We start from the raw sequence: 14,721 nt of genomic DNA, 5'->3' as shown, positions 1-14,721 counted from the left end.
GAAGTGGAGGCTCGTATTGAGTTTGCTAGAGAATGATTTGCCAAGCGTTTGATCGCTCAGTTGGTTGAGCAGAGGACTGTAGTGGTAAAACAGGCATCCTTAGGTTGCTGGTTCAAATCCGGCTCGAAGGACTTTTGCCAAATGCAAATTTTATTGAATACTTGGAAAGTAAAATACTTGGAAAGTAAAATAACAGACAATTTATAATTATATTATATTTCATCACTGAAAATAGATGCCTTTTGCTTTGAGGCTGTGGCCACGTTATGTTTCTGTCCAACACCAATCTTCATTGTTTTCCTGTGAGGTGTTTTGGATCCCCATCTCTTGCTATGAACTGGCAAAACAGCAGAATCCCCTTGACAATCTTGATTTCTCAAGGGAAATGGGAGAACACTATACACCATCCAAGATATTAAAATATTGTCAAGGCCGAACACTGATGAATACTCTGAGGAGATGGCCTGTGAGGCGCCGCCTTTCAACTTTTCCTCCTTAGTATGGCGGTCAGTAACATGCGGGAGACTGCGGAGGGGGTCATTTTTTTAATTGGGAACTGATGTGCTTTTACTCAATTCGGGAACCTCACAAGCCAAATTTGTAGTATTTTGCACGAATTGCAATAGATGTTTGCATGTCGACGGTTGAAGTGGAAGCTCGTATTGAGCTTGCTAGAGACTGATTTGCCAAGCCTTTGATAGCTCAGTTGGTAGAGCGGAGGACTGTAGTGGTAAAACAGGCATCCTTAGGTCGCTGGTTGAAATCCGGATTGAAGGACTTTTGCCAAATGCAAATTTTATTGAATACTTGGAAAGTAAAATACTTGGAAAGTAAAATAACAGACAATTTATAATTATATTATATTTCATCACTGAAAATAGATGCCTTTTGCTTTGAGGCTGTGGCCACGTTATGTTTCTGTTCAACCCCAATCTTCATTGGTTTCCTGTGAGGTGTTTTGGATCCCCATCTCTTGCTATGAACTGGCAAAACAGCAGAATCCCCTTGACAATCTTGATTTCTCAAGGGAAATGAGAGAACACTATACACCATCCAAGATATTAAAATATTGTCAAGGCCCAACACGGCTGAATACTCTGAGGAGATGGCCTGTGAGGCGCCGCCTTTCAACTTTTCCCCCTTAGTATGGTGGTCAGTAACATGCGGGAGACTGCGGAGGCGCTCATTTTTTTAATTGGGAAACTGATGTGCTTTTACTCAATTCGGGAACCTCACAAGCCAAATTAGTAGTATTTTGCACGAATTGCAAGAGATGTTTGCATGTCGACGGTTGAAGTGGAAGCTCGAATTGAGCTTGCTAGAGAATGGTTTGCCGATCCTTCGATAGCTCAGTTGGTACAGGGGAGTGTAGTGGTAAAACAGGCATTCTTAGGTCGCTGGTTCAAATCCGGCTCGAAGGACTTTTGCCAAATGCACATTTTATTGAATACTTGGAAAGTAAAATACTTGGAAAATAACATAACAGACAATTTATAATTATATTATATTTCATCACTGAAAATAGATGCCTTTTGCTTTGAGGCTGTGGCCACGTTATTTTTCTGTCCAACACCAATCTTCTTTGGTTTCCTGTGAGGTGTTTTTTTGATCCCCATCTCTTGCTATGAACTGGCAAAACAGCAGAATCCCCTTGACAATCTTTATTTCTCAAGGAAAATGAGAGAACACTATACACCATCCAAGATATTAAAATATTGTCAAGGCCCAACACGGCTGAATACTCTGAGGAGATGGCCTGTGAGGCGCGCCTTTCAACTTTTCCCCCTTAGTATGGTGGTCAGTAACATGCGGGAGACTGCGGAGGGGGTCATTTTTTTAATTGGGAACTGATGTGCTTTTACTCAATTCGGGAACCTCACAAGCCAAATTTGTAGTATTTTGCACGAATTGCAATAGATGTTTGCATGTCGACGGTTGAAGTGGAAGCTCGTATTGAGCTTGCTAGAGACTGATTTGCCAATCCTTCGATAGCTCAGTTGGTAGAGCGGAGGACTGTCGTGGTTAAACAGGCATCCTTAGGTCGCTGGTTGAAATCCGGATTGAAGGACTTTTGCCAAATGCAAATTTTATTGAATACTTGGAAAGTAAAATACTTGGAAAATAAAATAACAGACAATTTATAATTATATTATATTTCATCACTGAAAATAGATGCCTTTTGCTTTGAGGCTGTGGCCACGTTATGTTTCTGTCCGACACCAATCTTCGTTGGTTTCCTGTGAGGTGTTTTGGATCCCCATCTCTTGCTATGAACTGACAAAACAGCAGAATCCCCTTGACAATCTTGATTTCTCAAGGGAAATGGGAGAACACTATACACCATCGAAGATATTAAAATATTGTCAAGGCCCAACACGGCTGAATACTCTGAGGAGATGGCCTGTGAGGCGCGCCTTTCAACTTTTCCCCCTTAGTATGGTGGTCAGTAACATGCGGGAGACTGCGGAGGGGGTCATTTTTTTAATTGGGAACTGATGTGCTTTTACTCAATTCGGGAACCTCACAAGCCAAATTTGTAGTATTTTGCACGAATTGCAAGAGATGTTTACAAGTCGACGGTTGAAGTGGAAGCTCGTATTGAGTTTGCTAGAGAATGATTTGCCAAGCCTTCGATAGCTCGTCGCTGGTTCAAATCCGGCTCAAAGGACTTTTGCCAAATGCACATTTTATTGAATACTTGGAAAGTAAAATACTTGGAAAGTAAAATAACAGACAATTTATAATTATATTATATTTCATCACTGAAAATAGATGCCTTTTGCTTTGAGGCTGTGGCCACGTTATTTTTCTGTCCAACACGAATCTTCATTGGTTTCCTGTGAGGTGTTTTGGATCCCCATCTCTTGCTATGAACTGGCAAAACAGCAGAATCCCCTTGACAATCTTGATTTCTCAAGGGGAATGAGAGAACACTATACACCATCCAAGATATTAAAATATTGTCAAGGCCCAACGCGGCTGAATACTCTGAGGAGATGGCCTGTGAGGTGCCGCCTTTCAACTTTTCCTCCTTAGTATGGTGGTCAGTAACATGCGGGAGACTGCTGAGGGGGTCATTTTTTTAATTGTGAACTGATGTGCTTTTACTCAATTCGGGAACCTCACAAGCCAAATTTGTAGTATTTTGCACGAATTGCAAGAGATGTTTGAATGTCGACGGTTGAAGTGGAAGCTCGTATTGAGTTCGCTAGAATTGATTTGCCAAGCCTTTGATAGCTCAGTTGGTAGAGTGGAGGACTGTAGTGGTAAAACAGGCATCCTTAGGTCGCTGGTTCAAATCCGGCTCAAAGTACTTTTGCCAAATGCACATTTTATTGAATACTTGGAAAGTAAAATACTTGGAAAGTAAAATAACAGACAATTTATAATTATATTATATTTCATCACTGAAAATAGATGCCTTTTGCTTTGAGGCTGTGGCCACGTTATTTTTCTGTCCAACACGAATCTTCATTGGTTTCCTGTCAGGTGTTTTGGATCCCCATCTCTTGCTATGAACTGGCAAAACAGCAGAATCCCCTTGACAATCTTGATTTCTCAAGGGAAATGAGAGAACACTATACACCATCCAAGATATTAAAATATTGTCAAGGCCCAACACGGCTGAATACTCTGAGGAGATGGCCTGTGAGGCGCCGCCTTTCAACTTTTCCCCCTTAGTATGGTGGTCATTAACATGCGGGAGACTGCGGAGGGGGTCATTTTTTTAATTGGGAACTGATGTGCTTTTACTCAATTCGGGAACCTCACAAGCCAAATTTGTAGTATTTTGCACGAATTGCAAGAGATGTTTACAAGTCGACGGTTGAAGTGGAACCTCGTATTGAGTTTGCTAGAGAATGATTTGCCAAGCCTTCGAAAGCTCAGTTGGTAGAGCGGAGGACTGTAGTGGTAAAACAGGCATCCTTAGGTCGCTGGTTCAAATCCGGCTCGAAGGACTTTTGCCAAATGCAAATTTTATTGAATACTTGGAAAGTGAAATACTTGGAAAATAAAATAACAGACAATTTATAATTATATTATATTTCATCACTGAAAATAGATGCCTTTTGCTTTGAGGCTGTGGCCACGTTATGTTTCTGTCCAACACCAATCTTCATTGGTTGCCTGTGAGGTGTTTCGGATCCCCATCTCTTGCTATGAACTGGCAAAACAGCAGAATCCCCTTGACAATCTTGATTTCTCAAGGGAAATGAGAGAACAGTATACACCATCCAAGATATTAAAATATTGTCAAGGCCCAACACAGCTGAATACTCTGAGGAGATGGCCTGTGAGTCGCCGCCTTTCAACTTTTCCCCCTTAGTATGGTGGTCAGTAACATGCGGGAGACTGCGGAGGGGGTCATTTTTTTAATTGGGAACTGATGTGCTTTTACTCAATTCGGGAACGTCACAAGCCAAATTTGTAGTATTTTGCACGAATTGCAAGAGATGTTTACAAGTCGACGGTTGAAGTGGAAGCTCGTATTGAGTTTGCTAGAGAACGATTTGCCAAGCCTTCGATAGCTCAGTTGGTAGAGCGGAGGACTGTAGTGGTAAAACAGGCATCCTTAGGTCGCTGTTACAAATCCGGCTCGAAGGAATTTCGCCAAATGCACATTGTATTGAATACTTGGAAAGTAAAATACTTGGAAAGTAAAATAACAGACAATTTATAATTATATTATATTTCATCACTGAAAATAGATGCCTTTTGCTTTGAGGCTGTGGCCACGTTATTTTTCTGTCCGACACCAATCTTCGTTGGTTTCCTGTGAGGTATTTTGGATCCCCATATCTTGCTATGAACTGAAAAAACAGCAGAATCCCCTTGACAATCTTGATTTCTCAAGGGAAATGGGAGAACACTATACACCATCCAAGATATTAAATTATTGTCAAGGCCGAACACTAATGAATACTCTGAGGAGATGGCCTGTGAGGCGCCGCCTTTCAACTTTTCCTCCTTTGTATGGTGGTCAGTAACATGCGGGAGACTGCGGAGGGGGTCATTTTTTTAATTGGGAACTGATGTGCTTTTACTCAATTCGGGAACCTCACAAGCCAAATTTGTAGTATTTTGCACGAATTGCAAGAGATGTTTACAAGTCGACGGTTGAAGTGGAAGCTCGTATTGAGTTTGCTAGAAAATGATTTGCCAAGCCTTCGATAGCTCAGTTGGTAGAGCAGAGGACTGTAGTGGTACAACATGCATCCTTAGGTCGCTGGTTCAAATCTGGCTCGAAGGACTTTTGCCAAATGCAAATTTTATTGAATACTTGGAAAGTAAAATACTTGGAAAGTAAAATAACAGACAATTTATAATTATATTATATTTCATCACTGAAAATAGATGCCTTTTGCTTTGAGGCTGTGGCCACGTTATGTTTCTGTCCAACACGAATCTTCATTGGTTTCATGTGAGGTGTTTTGGATCCCCATCTCTTGCTATGAACTGGCAAAACAGCAGAATCCCCTTGACAATCTTGATTTCTCAAGGGAAATGAGAGAACACTATACACCATCCAAGATATTAAAATATTGTCAAGGCCCAACATGGCTGAATACTCTGAGGAGATGGCCTGTGAGGCGCCGCCTTTCAACTTTTCGCCCCTTAGTATGGTGGTCAGTAACATGCGGGAGACTGGGGAGGGGGTAATTTTTTTAATTGGGAACTGATGTGCTTTTACTCAATTCGGGAACCTCACAAGCCAAATTTGTAGTATTTTGCACGAATTGCAAGAGATGTTTACAAGTCGACGGTTGAAGTGGAGGCTCGTATTGAGTTTGCTAGAGAATGATTTGCCAAGCGTTTGATCGCTCAGTTGGTTGAGCAGAGGACTGTAGTGGTAAAACAGGCATCCTTAGGTTGCTGGTTCAAATCCGGCTCGAAGGACTTTTGCCAAATGCAAATTTTATTGAATACTTGGAAAGTAAAATACTTGGAAAGTAAAATAACAGACAATTTATAATTATATTATATTTCATCACTGAAAATAGATGCCTTTTGCTTTGAGGCTGTGGCCACGTTATGTTTCTGTCCAACACCAATCTTCATTGTTTTCCTGTGAGGTGTTTTGGATCCCCATCTCTTGCTATGAACTGGCAAAACAGCAGAATCCCCTTGACAATCTTGATTTCTCAAGGGAAATGGGAGAACACTATACACCATCCAAGATATTAAAATATTGTCAAGGCCGAACACTGATGAATACTCTGAGGAGATGGCCTGTGAGGCGCCGCCTTTCAACTTTTCCTCCTTAGTATGGCGGTCAGTAACATGCGGGAGACTGCGGAGGGGGTCATTTTTTTAATTGGGAACTGATGTGCTTTTACTCAATTCGGGAACCTCACAAGCCAAATTTGTAGTATTTTGCACGAATTGCAATAGATGTTTGCATGTCGACGGTTGAAGTGGAAGCTCGTATTGAGCTTGCTAGAGACTGATTTGCCAAGCCATTGATAGCTCAGTTGGTAGAGCGGAGGACTGTAGTGGTAAAACAGGCATCCTTAGGTCGCTGGTTGAAATCCGGATTGAAGGACTTTTGCCAAATGCAAATTTTATTGAATACTTGGAAAGTAAAATACTTGGAAAGTAAAATAACAGACAATTTATAATTATATTATATTTCATCACTGAAAATAGATGCCTTTTGCTTTGAGGCTGTGGCCACGTTATGTTTCTGTTCCACCCCAATCTTCATTGGTTTCCTGTGAGGTGTTTTGGATCCCCATCTCTTGCTATGAACTGGCAAAATAGCAGAATCCCCTTGACAATCTTGATTTCTCAAGGGAAATGAGAGAACACTATACACCATCCAAGATATTAAAATATTGTCAAGGCCCAACACGGCTGAATACTCTGAGGAGATGGCCTGTGAGGCGCCGCCTTTCAACTTTTCCCCCTTAGTATGGTGGTCAGTAACATGCGGGAGACTGCGGAGGCGCTCATTTTTTTAATTGGGAAACTGATGTGCTTTTACTCAATTCGGGAACCTCACAAGCCAAATTAGTAGTATTTTGCACGAATTGCAAGAGATGTTTGCATGTCGACGGTTGAAGTGGAAGCTCGAATTGAGCTTGCTAGAGAATGGTTTGCCGATCCTTCGATAGCTCAGTTGGTACAGGGGAGTGTAGTGGTAAAACAGGCATCCTTAGGTCGCTGGTTCAAATCCGGCTCGAAGGACTTTTGCCAAATGCACATTTTATTGAATACTTGGAAAGTAAAATACTTGGAAAATAACATAACAGACAATTTATAATTATATTATATTTCATCACTGAAAATAGATGCCTTTTGCTTTGAGGCTGTGGCCACGTTATTTTTCTGTCCAACACCAATCTTCTTTGGTTTCCTGTGAGGTGTTTTTTTGATCCCCATCTCTTGCTATGAACTGGCAAAACAGCAGAATCCCCTTGACAATCTTTATTTCTCAAGGAAAATGAGAGAACACTATACACCATCCAAGATATTAAAATATTGTCAAGGCCCAACACGGCTGAATACTCTGAGGAGATGGCCTGTGAGGCGCGCCTTTCAACTTTTCCCCCTTAGTATGGTGGTCAGTAACATGCGGGAGACTGCGGAGGGGGTCATTTTTTTAATTGGGAACTGATGTGCTTTTACTCAATTCGGGAACCTCACAAGCCAAATTTGTAGTATTTTGCACGAATTGCAATAGATGTTTGCATGTCGACGGTTGAAGTGGAAGCTCGTATTGAGCTTGCTAGAGACTGATTTGCCAATCCTTCGATAGCTCAGTTGGTAGAGCGGAGGACTGTCGTGGTTAAACAGGCATCCTTAGGTCGCTGGTTGAAATCCGGATTGAAGGACTTTTGCCAAATGCAAATTTTATTGAATACTTGGAAAGTAAAATACTTGGAAAATAAAATAACAGACAATTTATAATTATATTATATTTCATCACTGAAAATAGATGCCTTTTGCTTTGAGGCTGTGGCCACGTTATGTTTCTGTCCGACACCAATCTTCGTTGGTTTCCTGTGAGGTGTTTTGGATCCCCATCTCTTGCTATGAACTGACAAAACAGCAGAATCCCCTTGACAATCTTGATTTCTCAAGGGAAATGGGAGAACACTATACACCATCGAAGATATTAAAATATTGTCAAGGCCCAACACGGCTGAATACTCTGAGGAGATGGCCTGTGAGGCGCGCCTTTCAACTTTTCCCCCTTAGTATGGTGGTCAGTAACATGCGGGAGACTGCGGAGGGGGTCATTTTTTTAATTGGGAACTGATGTGCTTTTACTCAATTCGGGAACCTCACAAGCCAAATTTGTAGTATTTTGCACGAATTGCAAGAGATGTTTACAAGTCGACGGTTGAAGTGGAAGCTCGTATTGAGTTTGCTAGAGAATGATTTGCCAAGCCTTCGATAGCTCGTCGCTGGTTCAAATCCGGCTCAAAGGACTTTTGCCAAATGCACATTTTATTGAATACTTGGAAAGTAAAATACTTGGAAAGTAAAATAACAGACAATTTATAATTATATTATATTTCATCACTGAAAATAGATGCCTTTTGCTTTGAGGCTGTGGCCACGTTATTTTTCTGTCCAACACGAATCTTCATTGGTTTCCTGTGAGGTGTTTTGGATCCCCATCTCTTGCTATGAACTGGCAAAACAGCAGAATCCCCTTGACAATCTTGATTTCTCAAGGGGAATGAGAGAACACTATACACCATCCAAGATATTAAAATATTGTCAAGGCCCAACGCGGCTGAATACTCTGAGGAGATGGCCTGTGAGGTGCCGCCTTTCAACTTTTCCTCCTTAGTATGGTGGTCAGTAACATGCGGGAGACTGCTGAGGGGGTCATTTTTTTAATTGTGAACTGATGTGCTTTTACTCAATTCGGGAACCTCACAAGCCAAATTTGTAGTATTTTGCACGAATTGCAAGAGATGTTTGAATGTCGACGGTTGAAGTGGAAGCTCGTATTGAGTTCGCTAGAATTGATTTGCCAAGCCTTTGATAGCTCAGTTGGTAGAGTGGAGGACTGTAGTGGTAAAACAGGCATCCTTAGGTCGCTGGTTCAAATCCGGCTCAAAGTACTTTTGCCAAATGCACATTTTATTGAATACTTGGAAAGTAAAATACTTGGAAAGTAAAATAACAGACAATTTATAATTATATTATATTTCATCACTGAAAATAGATGCCTTTTGCTTTGAGGCTGTGGCCACGTTATTTTTCTGTCCAACACGAATCTTCATTGGTTTCCTGTCAGGTGTTTTGGATCCCCATCTCTTGCTATGAACTGGCAAAACAGCAGAATCCCCTTGACAATCTTGATTTCTCAAGGGAAATGAGAGAACACTATACACCATCCAAGATATTAAAATATTGTCAAGGCCCAACACGGCTGAATACTCTGAGGAGATGGCCTGTGAGGCGCCGCCTTTCAACTTTTCCCCCTTAGTATGGTGGTCATTAACATGCGGGAGACTGCGGAGGGGGTCATTTTTTTAATTGGGAACTGATGTGCTTTTACTCAATTCGGGAACCTCACAAGCCAAATTTGTAGTATTTTGCACGAATTGCAAGAGATGTTTACAAGTCGACGGTTGAAGTGGAACCTCGTATTGAGTTTGCTAGAGAATGATTTGCCAAGCCTTCGAAAGCTCAGTTGGTAGAGCGGAGGACTGTAGTGGTAAAACAGGCATCCTTAGGTCGCTGGTTCAAATCCGGCTCGAAGGACTTTTGCCAAATGCAAATTTTATTGAATACTTGGAAAGTGAAATACTTGGAAAATAAAATAACAGACAATTTATAATTATATTATATTTCATCACTGAAAATAGATGCCTTTTGCTTTGAGGCTGTGGCCACGTTATGTTTCTGTCCAACACCAATCTTCATTGGTTGCCTGTGAGGTGTTTCGGATCCCCATCTCTTGCTATGAACTGGCAAAACAGCAGAATCCCCTTGACAATCTTGATTTCTCAAGGGAAATGAGAGAACAGTATACACCATCCAAGATATTAAAATATTGTCAAGGCCCAACACAGCTGAATACTCTGAGGAGATGGCCTGTGAGTCGCCGCCTTTCAACTTTTCCCCCTTAGTATGGTGGTCAGTAACATGCGGGAGACTGCGGAGGGGGTCATTTTTTTAATTGGGAACTGATGTGCTTTTACTCAATTCGGGAACGTCACAAGCCAAATTTGTAGTATTTTGCACGAATTGCAAGAGATGTTTACAAGTCGACGGTTGAAGTGGAAGCTCGTATTGAGTTTGCTAGAGAACGATTTGCCAAGCCTTCGATAGCTCAGTTGGTAGAGCGGAGGACTGTAGTGGTAAAACAGGCATCCTTAGGTCGCTGTTACAAATCCGGCTCGAAGGAATTTCGCCAAATGCACATTGTATTGAATACTTGGAAAGTAAAATACTTGGAAAGTAAAATAACAGACAATTTATAATTATATTATATTTCATCACTGAAAATAGATGCCTTTTGCTTTGAGGCTGTGGCCACGTTATTTTTCTGTCCGACACCAATCTTCGTTGGTTTCCTGTGAGGTATTTTGGATCCCCATATCTTGCTATGAACTGAAAAAACAGCAGAATCCCCTTGACAATCTTGATTTCTCAAGGGAAATGGGAGAACACTATACACCATCCAAGATATTAAATTATTGTCAAGGCCGAACACTAATGAATACTCTGAGGAGATGGCCTGTGAGGCGCCGCCTTTCAACTTTTCCTCCTTTGTATGGTGGTCAGTAACATGCGGGAGACTGCGGAGGGGGTCATTTTTTTAATTGGGAACTGATGTGCTTTTACTGAATTCGGGAACCTCACAAGCCAAATTTGTAGTATTTTGCACGAATTGCAAGAGATGTTTACAAGTCGACGGTTGAAGTGGAAGCTCGTATTGAGTTTGCTAGAAAATGATTTGCCAAGCCTTCGATAGCTCAGTTGGTAGAGCAGAGGACTGTAGTGGTACAACAGGCATCCTTAGGTCGCTGGTTCAAATCTGGCTCGAAGGACTTTTGCCAAATGCAAATTTTATTGAATACTTGGAAAGTAAAATACTTGGAAAGTAAAATAACAGACAATTTATAATTATATTATATTTCATCACTGAAAATAGATGCCTTTTGCTTTGAGGCTGTGGCCACGTTATGTTTCTGTCCAACACAAATCTTCATTGGTTTCATGTGAGGTGTTTTGGATCCCCATCTCTTGCTATGAACTGGCAAAACAGCAGAATCCCCTTGACAATCTTGATTTCTCAAGGGAAATGAGAGAACACTATACACCATCCAAGATATTAAAATATTGTCAAGGCCCAACACGGCTGAATACTCTGAGGAGATGGCCTGTGAGGCGCCGCCTTTCAACTTTTCGCCCCTTAGTATGGTGGTCAGTAACATGCGGGAGACTGCGGAGGGGGTAATTTTTTTAATTGGGAACTGATGTGCTTTTACTCAATTCGGGAACCTCACAAGCCAAATTTGTAGTATTTTGCACGAATTGCAAGAGATGTTTACAAGTCGACGGTTGAAGTGGAGGCTCGTATTGAGTTTGCTAGAGAATGATTTGCCAAGCGTTTGATCGCTCAGTTGGTTGAGCAGAGGACTGTAGTGGTAAAACAGGCATCCTTAGGTTGCTGGTTCAAATCCGGCTCGAAGGACTTTTGCCAAATGCAAATTTTATTGAATACTTGGAAAGTAAAATACTTGGAAAGTAAAATAACAGACAATTTATAATTATATTATATTTCATCACTGAAAATAGATGCCTTTTGCTTTGAGGCTGTGGCCACGTTATGTTTCTGTCCAACACCAATCTTCATTGTTTTCCTGTGAGGTGTTTTGGATCCCCATCTCTTGCTATGAACTGGCAAAACAGCAGAATCCCCTTGACAATCTTGATTTCTCAAGGGAAATGGGAGAACACTATACACCATCCAAGATATTAAAATATTGTCAAGGCCGAACACTGATGAATACTCTGAGGAGATGGCCTGTGAGGCGCCGCCTTTCAACTTTTCCTCCTTAGTATGGCGGTCAGTAACATGCGGGAGACTGCGGAGGGGGTCATTTTTTTAATTGGGAACTGATGTGCTTTTACTCAATTCGGGAACCTCACAAGCCAAATTTGTAGTATTTTGCACGAATTGCAATAGATGTTTGCATGTCGACGGTTGAAGTGGAAGCTCGTATTGAGCTTGCTAGAGACTGATTTGCCAAGCCTTTGATAGCTCAGTTGGTAGAGCGGAGGACTGTAGTGGTAAAACAGGCATCCTTAGGTCGCTGGTTGAAATCCGGATTGAAGGACTTTTGCCAAATGCAAATTTTATTGAATACTTGGAAAGTAAAATACTTGGAAAGTAAAATAACAGACAATTTATAATTATATTATATTTCATCACTGAAAATAGATGCCTTTTGCTTTGAGGCTGTGGCCACGTTATGTTTCTGTTCAACCCCAATCTTCATTGGTTTCCTGTGAGGTGTTTTGGATCCCCATCTCTTGCTATGAACTGGCAAAACAGCAGAATCCCCTTGACAATCTTGATTTCTCAAGGGAAATGAGAGAACACTATACACCATCCAAGATATTAAAATATTGTCAAGGCCCAACACGGCTGAATACTCTGAGGAGATGGCCTGTGAGGCGCCGCCTTTCAACTTTTCCCCCTTAGTATGGTGGTCAGTAACATGCGGGAGACTGCGGAGGCGCTCATTTTTTTAATTGGGAAACTGATGTGCTTTTACTCAATTCGGGAACCTCACAAGCCAAATTAGTAGTATTTTGCACGAATTGCAAGAGATGTTTGCATGTCGACGGTTGAAGTGGAAGCTCGAATTGAGCTTGCTAGAGAATGGTTTGCCGATCCTTCGATAGCTCAGTTGGTACAGGGGAGTGTAGTGGTAAAACAGGCATCCTTAGGTCGCTGGTTCAAATCCGGCTCGAAGGACTTTTGCCAAATGCACATTTTATTGAATACTTGGAAAGTAAAATACTTGGAAAATAACATAACAGACAATTTATAATTATATTATATTTCATCACTGAAAATAGATGCCTTTTGCTTTGAGGCTGTGGCCACGTTATTTTTCTGTCCAACACCAATCTTCTTTGGTTTCCTGTGAGGTGTTTTTTTGATCCCCATCTCTTGCTATGAACTGGCAAAACAGCAGAATCCCCTTGACAATCTTTATTTCTCAAGGAAAATGAGAGAACACTATACACCATCCAAGATATTAAAATATTGTCAAGGCCCAACACGGCTGAATACTCTGAGGAGATGGCCTGTGAGGCGCGCCTTTCAACTTTTCCCCCTTAGTATGGTGGTCAGTAACATGCGGGAGACTGCGGAGGGGGTCATTTTTTTAATTGGGAACTGATGTGCTTTTACTCAATTCGGGAACCTCACAAGCCAAATTTGTAGTATTTTGCACGAATTGCAATAGATGTTTGCATGTCGACGGTTGAAGTGGAAGCTCGTATTGAGCTTGCTAGAGACTGATTTGCCAATCCTTCGATAGCTCAGTTAGTAGAGCGGAGGACTGTCGTGGTTAAACAGGCATCCTTAGGTCGCTGGTTGAAATCCGGATTGAAGGACTTTTGCCAAATGCAAATTTTATTGAATACTTGGAAAGTAAAATACTTGGAAAATAAAATAACAGACAATTTATAATTATATTATATTTCATCACTGAAAATAGATGCCTTTTGCTTTGAGGCTGTGGCCACGTTATGTTTCTGTCCGACACCAATCTTCGTTGGTTTCCTGTGAGGTGTTTTGGATCATCATCTCGTGCTATGAACTGACAAAACAGCAGAATCCCCTTGACAATCTTGATTTCTCAAGGGAAATGGGAGAACACTATACACCATCGAAGATATTAAAATATTGTCAAGGCCCAACACGGCTGAATACTCTGAGGAGATGGCCTGTGAGGCGCGCCTTTCAACTTTTCCCCCTTAGTATGGTGGTCAGTAACATGCGGGAGACTGCGGAGGGGGTCATTTTTTTAATTGGGAACTGATGTGCTTTTACTCAATTCGGGAACCTCACAAGCCAAATTTGTAGTATTTTGCACGAATTGCAAGAGATGTTTACAAGTCGACGGTTGAAGTGGAAGCTCGTATTGAGTTTGCTAGAGAATGATTTGCCAAGCCTTCGATAGCTCGTCGCTGGTTCAAATCCGGCTCAAAGGACTTTTGCCAAATGCACATTTTATTGAATACTTGGAAAGTAAAATACTTGGAAAGTAAAATAACAGACAATTTATAATTATATTATATTTCATCACTGAAAATAGATGCCTTTTGCTTTGAGGCTGTGGCCACGTTATTTTTCTGTCCAACACGAATCTTCATTGGTTTCCTGTGAGGTGTTTTGGATCCCCATCTCTTGCTATGAACTGGCAAAACAGCAGAATCCCCTTGACAATCTTGATTTCTCAAGGGGAATGAGAGAACACTATACACCATCCAAGATATTAAAATATTGTCAAGGCCCAACGCGGCTGAATACTCTGAGGAGATGGCCTGTGAGGTGCCGCCTTTCAACTTTTCCTCCTTAGTATGGTGGTCAGTAACATGCGGGAGACTGCTGAGGGGGTCATTTTTTTAATTGTGAACTGATGTGCTTTTACTCAATTCGGGAACCTCACAAGCCAAATTTGTAGTATTTTGCACGAATTGCAAGAGATGTTTGAATGTTGACGGTTGAAG

Source organism: Ambystoma mexicanum, chromosome 1p (assembly GCF_040938575.1).
Source record: "Ambystoma mexicanum isolate Mex_15411 chromosome 1p, UKY_AmexF1_1, whole genome shotgun sequence".
NCBI classification, from domain to species: domain Eukaryota; kingdom Metazoa; phylum Chordata; class Amphibia; order Caudata; family Ambystomatidae; genus Ambystoma; species Ambystoma mexicanum.
This window is presented reverse-complemented; position numbering follows the sequence as displayed.